Source organism: Primulina eburnea, unplaced genomic scaffold, assembly GCF_022965805.1.
Source record: "Primulina eburnea isolate SZY01 unplaced genomic scaffold, ASM2296580v1 ctg1082_ERROPOS296376+, whole genome shotgun sequence".
In the NCBI taxonomy this organism is placed as follows: Eukaryota; Viridiplantae; Streptophyta; class Magnoliopsida; order Lamiales; family Gesneriaceae; genus Primulina; species Primulina eburnea.
Window position 1 is genome coordinate 1 of NW_027330628.1, and position 9,773 is coordinate 9,773.

General features: G+C 42.1%; 1 non-coding gene across 1 annotated transcript; it reads left to right on the plus strand.

Moving 5' to 3' along the window:
• The first annotated feature begins 8,254 nt into the window (after nucleotides 1-8,254).
• LOC140820503 (small nucleolar RNA R71) lies at nucleotides 8,255-8,361 on the plus strand. The gene has a single exon (XR_012115501.1). It is a non-coding gene; the product is annotated as a small nucleolar RNA R71 (small nucleolar RNA).
• Nucleotides 8,362-9,773: the final 1,412 nt, after the last annotated feature.

Consider the following 9,773-nt stretch of genomic DNA (forward strand, 5'->3'; position numbering starts at 1 on the left):
CCATAAGACTAATCCTCTATTCACCATTCAATCAAGAATACTACCATTTAGTTTTGAATTCTCAGTCAATATCTTCTAAAATTCATAACAATTGTATAACCAACTTATTCTTAAATCTGTCTTCGATTATACATTATCTACGGTAGTATAAACACCATATCTGAATCATATTCAATTCTGACAATATCATAAATTCAAATCTTGTCTAAACGTAACAAAACTTACGTCCAGTTGTAGCCTGCGTTGATAGGAACACAGTACTGCAGTCGGATTTAAAATCAGACGAGCGGATTTTGCAGAAACCACAAATCTACGAATGAAAAGGCGTAAGGATTTCTTAGAGGAAATCCTCGGCTCTGGACAATAGCTTCTGAGGGAATTCAACGTTAATATATATCACTTCTTGCATGAAAAGCAAGTGGCTTATTCTTCATGCTGCACGTCGCTCGCTAGGGCAGTCAAAACTTACCGCTAGGGCGAGTAACTCTCGGCCCTCGCAATTCCAAGCAGCCTCGCTCGGGCGGTCAAAAACTTCCGCCCGGGCGAGTGATTCTCGGCCCTCTTCTCCTAGGCAGACTCGCTCGGGCGGTCAAAGACGTCCGCCCGGGCGAGTCACTGTCGCCCAAATTGTCTAATTTCATATACTTGCTCAAATCTTATCTCGAACTGGCCCGGATATAATTACATCAATTCATAATCAACAAATCATCTCAGATTACGTTAATTAAATTCTCGGGCATTACACAAGACTTTTGCGTCTGACTTTCCTCGTCTCCTTACATCTCCAACTTTTAGCCTAGGAATAGAATTTCATTCCTTTTATTTAGGCTCCCCCTCACCTTACATCTCCTTATTTTCTTTTCTCCCTTTTTGTTTTGTTTTTTTTTTTTTTTTGAATGCACAATTTTCACACATGTACTCCCTAGGCTAAGAATGATATCACTTTGGATTATAGCCGGTTGGGAGTTTGATCTTTTAATTAGTGCATTGGAGAGGAGGTACAAGTAAAGTTCAAGGCAAATCAACTTTTCTCAATCAAGGTCCCAACTAGCGACTTATTTTCACGGGTTTACATGCCAAATCAACTCATAAATGGTGCCTTTCAAGTTAGCCAAACAAAATTTTCAAATTTCACCATTATTCCTACAAAATCCTAGTCCCCACACATGTGTGCTCAAAAGGTTCAAATTTTGTACCGAAATTCATGCTTTAACAATCAAGAGTATCATTCACGACGTGACCCAATCAACACTTTTGTAAACTATCAATTCAAATCATCATTGGCTCATAAACGATGTCTTCTCACCATAAACGACACCCAACAAAAGAAACCAACATAAGCGACACCAAACAACAGAAATGCAACGAAACTAAACCACTTAACTAAACAATCAAAACAATAACCAATTGACTAAACAACCAAAACAATCTACCCACCCCCTCATACTAGAGTTGTGCCATGCCCTCATAGCACAAAACGAAACAAAGACTAAAAACATAAAAACGAATGAATGCAAATGCAATGACAAAACAAACAAAATAAAAATAAAAAGAAAGGGGAAACAGTGAACTCCCCTGATCAGAACTCCTCATCCTCGTCATGCTCAGGTGGTGGGACTCCCTCGTCAGCTGGTGGCGGCATAGGGTAATGGTACTGGAACTGGAAGGGTGGCGGGTATGCGGGTGGTGGTGGCAGGCCGGATGTGTCGTTGCCCAAATGCGTTGAGATCCCCTGTACCAAGTACTCGACGTTCTGAATATGAGCTTGATTGACGGCCTGATACTCAGTCTGGTAAGTGGCCCAAGCGCCCAATTCGTTGATGCGATCACGCATGGCACGGCGGCGTGGCTGCGGAGGAGGCAGTGCATGTCCTAAAGCCGGAGGTGGTTGAGCTGCGCCCCCATACTCGAAAAATACATCCTCGGGCAGCTCTGCCTGCCTCTTCTCCCTCTTGGGTCGATAAAGAGCGTCATCAATAGCTCTCATCGGTGGTAGCCACTCATCATCATCGGCAAATATCACCCCCGCTCGGGCACATAACTCAGTCACGATCGTCGGAAAATAAAACGCCAAATTGCTGCTGTGTATGCACATGTTGAGCTGTCCAAAGATGAGTCTGCCCACATCAATCGCCATCCCAGTCTGGATGGCATACAGAACAACCGCCCGCTCACGCTGGACATCACTCGTATGCCCGACCGGCATCAATCTCTTTGATAGAAACGCATACCACATTGCCGCGTCCACTCTCAAAAACTTTTCAAGAAAAACCGTATACGTCCCCGGCTGTTTCCACGTGGTGCCCGGATAGCAGAGCGTGCGAATAATTAAATCATAGTCCGGGTTGAGCACCCACGCCTGAAACTCAGAGTCATCGACCGACGGTAAACCCAGCAAGTCATTGATAGTTCTCGAATCATACGGGACTAGACTGCCCCCGCACAGATGCCTTAGGCTCACTCCGCTCCGGAGCATTTGCATAGAATTCACGCACAACCGGAATCACCGCGGCATTCGGTTGTGCTAAGAAATTACTCCACCCTCGTCCCTCTACTAAGACTTCCGGAAAATCACTAATAACAGATGTAGTAAACCCTCGCTCAGGGATTGGTTTTCTATGTAGTTTAGCATGCTCAAACCGCTCCCGAGCTTTCTCATTAACAAAATTAGACGGAGTCGAACGAGAACTAGAGGCACCGTGAGTTACCTTAGACCGTTTAGGTGCCATGTCGAGATGGGAGTGCAAAGAGTTTGAAGTCGCCGGAAAATTTTCGAAGTTCGCCGGAGAAGCTCGCCGGAATCCTTGGAAGATGACCGGAGTAGAAGAAATTGTAGTGTAAACGCGTCTCGGTGGAGTGTAGCGTCCAAGATCAAGTCTTTTCCCTGAAAAGATCACAAAATAAGAAGAATTGAGCTTAAAAGAAGGAGGAGGCGCCGATAAATTTGAGAGAAAGGGGTAGGGTTCGAGTGGGGAAGAAAGAAAAGAGGCGCAGCTTTTTGTAAATATCGCGACTCGCTAGGGCGGTCAAAAGTTTCCGCCCTAGCGAGCGATTTTCGGTGACAGACTGTTTTAAAAAAAATATGAGGGCGCGCTGGGGCGGTCAAAAGTGACCGCCCTAGCGAGAAATGTTCGCCAGGAAAACTAATTTTGAAAAATTTCACTTGCTGGGGCGGTCAAAAGTGACCGCCCTAGCGAGACATGTTCGCCAGGAAAACTAATTTTGAAAAAATTCACTCGCTGGGGCGGTCAAAAGTGACCGCCCTAGCGAGACATGTTCGCCAGGAAAACTAATTTTGAAAAAATTTACTCGCTGGGGCGGTCAAAAGTGACCGCCCGAGCGAGACTTTTTCGGTGGCTATGTTTTTGAAAAAAAATGACGTCTCGCTGGGGCGGTCGGTTATGACCGCCCTAGCGAGATACTCTCGAAAAAGAAAATAAATAAATAAAGACGATGAATGCAATGCCATGCAACTACCTAAATGCAATGATACGAATGCTAAAAAAAAAAAAAATCTAATTAAAATCAAAATAAGGAGTAGAGGTAGTTCTCAATTTATAGTCTAGAGCTCGACTTTTCACCCATGTCCTCAACGACTGTCATAGAGCCGAGTGACTCCAATTTGTGGCTCAATTGTGCCACCAATATAGTGCTTTAATCTTTGGGCGTTCACAGTAAACGTCCCTTCCTTGCCATCATACAACACCACTGCACCTGATGGGAACACCTCGGCTATGATGGATGGTCCTGACCATCTGGACTTCAGCTTGCCCGGAAAAAGTCGTAAGCGAGAGTTGTATAACAACACCGCTTCACCCACTTTGAATTCTCTTCTTACAATGTGTTTATCATGGGCTCTTTTGGTGCGTTCCTTGTAAGATAGGGCAAGATCATAAGCTGTATCTCGGAACTCATCCAACTGACTCAACTGCAGCAATCGTTTCTCACCTGCAAGAGCAAAATCAAAGTTTAGTGCCTTGGTCGCCCAATATGCTCTATGCTCTAATTCTACGGGTAGATGACATGCTTTACCAAAAAGTAACCTATATGGTGTAGTGCCTATAGGTGTTTTGAACGCAGTACGATAAGCCCACAAAGCATCATCTAACCGAATGGACCAGTCCTTTCGATTCACATTAACCGTCTTTTCTAAAATCCTCTTAATCTCTCGATTGGACACTTCAACTTGTCCACTAGTTTGGGGATGGTATGGAGTGGAAACTTTGTGGGTGACACCATATTTGCCCAACAGTTTATCAAAAATTTTATTGCAAAAATGGGTGCCACCATCACTTATGATTGCACGCGGTGTACCAAATCGATTAAAAATGTGTTTCTTTAAAAATTTTAACACCACTTGTGCATCATTCGTGGCACAAGTCTCTGCCTCCACCCATTTCGACACATACTCCACTGCCACCAAAATAAATTTCTTTCCAAAAGAAGCAGGAAAAGGACCCATAAAATCAATCCCCCACACATCAAATATTTCACACTCAATAATATTATTCAAAGGCATCTCATGACGGTTGGAAATATTACCTGTGCGTTGGCATCTATCACAATTGAGAACATACAAACGAGCATCCTTAAAAAGATTTGGCCAATAGAAGCCATATTCAAGTACCTTAGATGCCGTCCGTATGGGTCCAAAGTGACCACCTACCTCACGGTCATGGCAGTGGTTCAGAATTTGACTGGTTTCCTCCTCCGCTACACATCTCCTTATCATGGCATCTGCACAGATTTTAAACAAAAACGGTTCCTCCCAAAAATAATATTTCACGTCAGAAAGGAATTTCTTTCTTTGGTGAAATGATAAATTTGGGGGGGGGGTGTGCCGGTGACAAGAAAATTGGCATACCAAGGGCACGCATTCACCTCAAACAATTGCTCATCAGGGAACCAGTCATCTATATCAGCATCAACGCCATTAATTCTAACATCCTCAAGCCTAGACAAATGATCAGCAACCACATTTTCTACACCCTTTTTATCTCGAATCTCGAGATCAAATTCTTGCAATAGTAAAATCCACCTAATTAACCTAGGTTTCGCATCTTTCTTAGCAAGCAAGTATTTTAGGGCAGAATGATCTGTATACACAATCACTTTAGACAGAACAAGATATGAATGAAATTTCTCGAAAGCAAATACTATAGCAAGTAATTCCTTTTCAGTAGTAGCGTAATTCAATTGAGCATCATTTAAAGTCTTACTTGCGTAGTAGATGGTATGAAATACCTTGTTCTTCCTTTGACCCAGCACCGCACCAACAGCTGTATCACTAGCATCGCACATCACCTCAAACGGTAGCTCCCAATCAGGGGCAGTCAGAACAGGTGCTGTCACCAAACTCTCCTTGAGTATCTCGAATGCCTGCAGACAAGTAGAATCAAAATTAAACTCAACATCTTTCATCAATAGAGAGGACAAGGGCTTAGCAATTTTAGAAAAATCTTTAATGAAACGCCTATAAAAACCAGCATGCCCCAAGAAACTGCGGACTCCCTTGATTGATGACGGAGGTGGTAGATTTTTTATTACTTCCACCTTGGCTTTGTCGACCTCCATTCCATTTTCTGACACCTTGTGCCCTAACACAATCCCCTCTTGCACCATGAAATGACACTTCTCCCAATTTAACACCAAATTGCTCTCTTCACATCTAATAAGCACCAAGTTCAAATTTTCTAGACATTCATTAAACGAAGAGCCAAAAATGGAGAAGTCATCCATAAAAACTTCAAGAAAATTCTCAATCATGTCATGAAAAATAGCGGTCATGCATCTTTGAAATGTAGCAGGTGCATTGCATAGACCAAAGGGCATACGTCTAAACGCAAAAGTACCATAAGGGCAAGTGAAAGTAGTTTTCTCTTGGTCCTCAGGTGCAATTGTGATTTGATTGTATCCCGAATATCCATCCAAAAAACAGTAAAATTCATGACCGGCTAATCGTTCAATCATTTGATCAATAAATGGCAGGGGGAAGTGATCTTTACGGGTTGCATCATTTAATTTCCTATAATCCATGCACACACGCCAACCCGTAACAGTTCTAGTGGGAATCAACTCATTTTTTTCATTGGTAATAACAGTAATCCCACCCTTTTTAGGCACACATTGCACAGGACTTACCCACGCACTATCAGAGATAGGATAGATAATACCTGCATCCAGAAGTTTGATCGTTTCAGCTTTTACGACCTCCTGCATCTTTGGATTGAGTCTCCTTTGAGGTTGTGCTAGAGGTGAGTATTTATCCTCCATCAGAATTTTGAGCATGCAGATCGAAGGACTTATCCCCTTGATGTCCACAACTTTCCAAGCGAATGCTCCTCTATGCTCCTTAAGGACTTCTAAGAGCTTACTCTCCATATCATCTGTCAAAGAAGAAGAAATAATAACAGGCAGTTTATTATTTACTCCTAGATATACGTACTTGAGATGTGGAGGTAGTGGTTTGAGCTCCAAAGTAGGTGGCTCCTCTAGGCTCGACTTTTGAGGCATTAAATCTTTTCTGTCTCCCAATTCCTCTAGTCGAAGCCTCACTTGCTTTCTCCAAGGTGGAATGGCATTCAAGTGAGCTACCATCTCCATCTTTTCCTCGTCTAACTCGTCCTCCTGGTTTTCCGTAGTAAGAGTGGCCTCCAATGGTTCTTGCAATCCATCCTGCACAAAATCACAAACGAGAGAATCTAAGACATCAACACGAAAACAACTATCATTGTGCATTGTGTGCTTGAGAGTATTAAAGACATCAAAAATAATTTCTTCTTCTCCAACTCTCAGTCTCAATTTTCCCTCGTCAACATCAATCAGTGCTTTCCCTGTAGCCAGAAATGGTCTCCCTAGGATTAAAGGCATCTCTAAATCTTCCTCCATGTCAAGTACTACAAAATCTGCAGGAAAAATAAACTTATCCACTTTCACCAAGACATCTTCGATAATCCCACGTGGATACTTGACAGATCTGTCAGCCAGCTGCAATGACATCCTAGTTGGCTTGGGTTCACCCAATCCCAGTCTCCTAAACACAGAATAGGGCATCAAATTAACACTCGCACCAAGATCACATAGAGCTTTATGAAAATTAATATCACCAATAATGCAAGGTATAGAGAAACTCCATGGATCTTTTTGCTTTGGAGGCATCTTGTTTTGAACTAAAGCGGAGCAATTTTCAGTCAAGTTCACAGTCATATGATCTTCTAGCTTCCGCTTATTCGCCAAGATATCTTTCAAGAATTTTGCATAACTTGGCATATTCAATAAGGCATCAGCAAAAGGAATGTTAATATGCAGTTTTTTGAATACCTCAAGAAATTTACCAAATTGTGCATCTAACTTAGCTTTCTTCATTGCTGCGGGGAAAGGTGGAGGGATAACAATTTTATTCGGTGCAGTAGGTGTAAATGTAGAGTTAGAAGACTTACCTCCTTGATGTTCCACCTCATCCTCACCATGCTTGGTCCTTTCCTCATTAGACTCGAGTGCTCTTCCACTACGCAATTCCACAGCTTTCACTTGCTCTCTCGGGTTAGTCTCCGTGTTGCTTGGCAAAGTTCCTTGCTCCCTATTAGCAATTAACTTAGCCAACTGCCCAATTTGATTCTCTAACCCCTTTATGGATGCATCCTGATTCTGAAATCTCGTCTCGGTTGCTGAAATATATTTAGTCATCATTTGCTCTAAATTTGACTTCTCCTCCCTAGGCGGTTCTGGCTTGAATCCTTGGTGCATCCCATGTGGTGGACCTCTTTGTTGGCGGTTTTGGTTGTTTTGACCTCCCCACGAAAAGTTTGGGTGATTCCTCCATCCCGGATTATAAGAGTTTGAATAAGGGTCATTTCTAGGACGGTTCTGGAATCCCACGTGTTTTGCTCCCTCAGGCACATAGAATGGATTGCCATCTTGGCAATCCTGCACGTCATGCTCACCTCCACACTTATCACAGAAAATCTCTTGCAGACGCATAGCCGATCCACTCGCACTCATCCCATCAATCTTTCTGTTCAAAGCCTCTAACTGTGCTGACACCGCAGACAAATCAGTAACTTGATTAACTCCAGCACCTTGTTTCTGCCTATCGGAATGAGGATGATAGCTACTAGCAGCCATCTCCTCCAATAATTCATATCCTTCCTCAGCCGTTTTTCTCAGCAAGTTACCACAGGCAGCAGCATCTATCATGGTACGGTTAGGAGTAAGCAGACCGTAGTAAAAAGTTTGAACAACTAACCCAAGAGGTAGCTCATGGTGTGGACATCTCCTCAATAAATCCTTGTATCGCTCCCACGCCTCGTAAAGTGACTCAAGCTCATATTGAGCAAAAGTAGTAATGTCGGCTCTCAGCTTCATAGTCTTCGACGGAGGAAAGTACTTGATCAGGAATGCCTTCGCCATATCCTCCCATGTAGTGATAGACCCTACAGGCAAACAGTTTAACCACGCCTTAGCTTTATCTCTTAGTGAAAATGGAAATAAACGCAAACGAACAGCATCATCAGACACAGCATTAAACTTAAAAGTATCGCAAATTTCAAGAAAATCAGCTATATGAGAATTAGGGTCGTCAAGTGCACTTCCCCCAAATTGAACAGTGTTTTGAATCATTTGAATGATAGCTGGCTTGATCTCAAACTGGTTAGCTCGGATGACTGGTCTCACGATGCTTGGACGTGCTCCATCAAGAGACGGTTGTGCATAATCCATCATCGGTATACGGCGTGGCATCTCAATCCGTCTCTCATTTTGGCGGTCCGCCTCCTGCTCTTGTTCGTGCCTATCCATTTGTTCCTTGAGTCTTTGCTGTTGTCTTCGGCGTCTAGCAGTGCGTTCGATCTCAGGGTCAAAAGGCTCAAGCTTAACTTCGAGTGATCTTCGCATGCACCACAAGAAAAATCTGCAACAGAATAGGAGTATCAACTAACAATAAAATAAATAATACTAAAGAATTTAAATGAAAAATAGAAAAATTGTGAATCAACAGTCCCCAGCAACGGCGCCAAAAACATGATCGAGCAAAACTTGCACAGTGAATAGTTCCAAAATTTGTTTTATAAATGAAAGCTCGATTTAAAATATCGCAAGTGCACGATAGTCAAGTTATAATAAACGTAAGTGAATACGAGTATCGATCCACAAGGACTGCGTTACACTATTCTTATTTTCACTTCAATTTCTTTAGCAACGATAGATTGAGTTGGTGATTAAACTAAAGTGAATTTAATAACTAAAATAATTAAAATGCAAGAACAAATAATCAAGAAATCAATGATTAAATTGGATGTAAATCAAATGAGAAGCGAATTTGTTGGGAATTATCAGTTCACCTACCGCTCGTGTTCAAATAATTATACTCGACTTTTACTCGTGCATTCGACGGAATTCCCTAGACTAATTAATATACTCTGTCGAGCTATATTAATACTAATCATAAACATGCAGTAATCAAGTATCCTCAATTATTTAACAGTTCACGATTGCATTACGTTCTATGGAATCCGCTAGCTTTCATCCGGGTGAATTATCACTATCGACACGTACCCAATTCCGTATATCTACTGAAATTGTAAATCCGTGGTCTATGCTATTCGATCCTATTGTCAATTATTCTATCGAAATCATTAACAACATGAAATAATCAAAGGAAGTTAGCTAGACTTCAATTGAAATGAGAAAGCACAAAAGCATAAACAAATCACTCATAAAAACGTCGATAAATAATGTTAAACAACGAGTACGGGGTAGGATCCCCTCAAATCCCA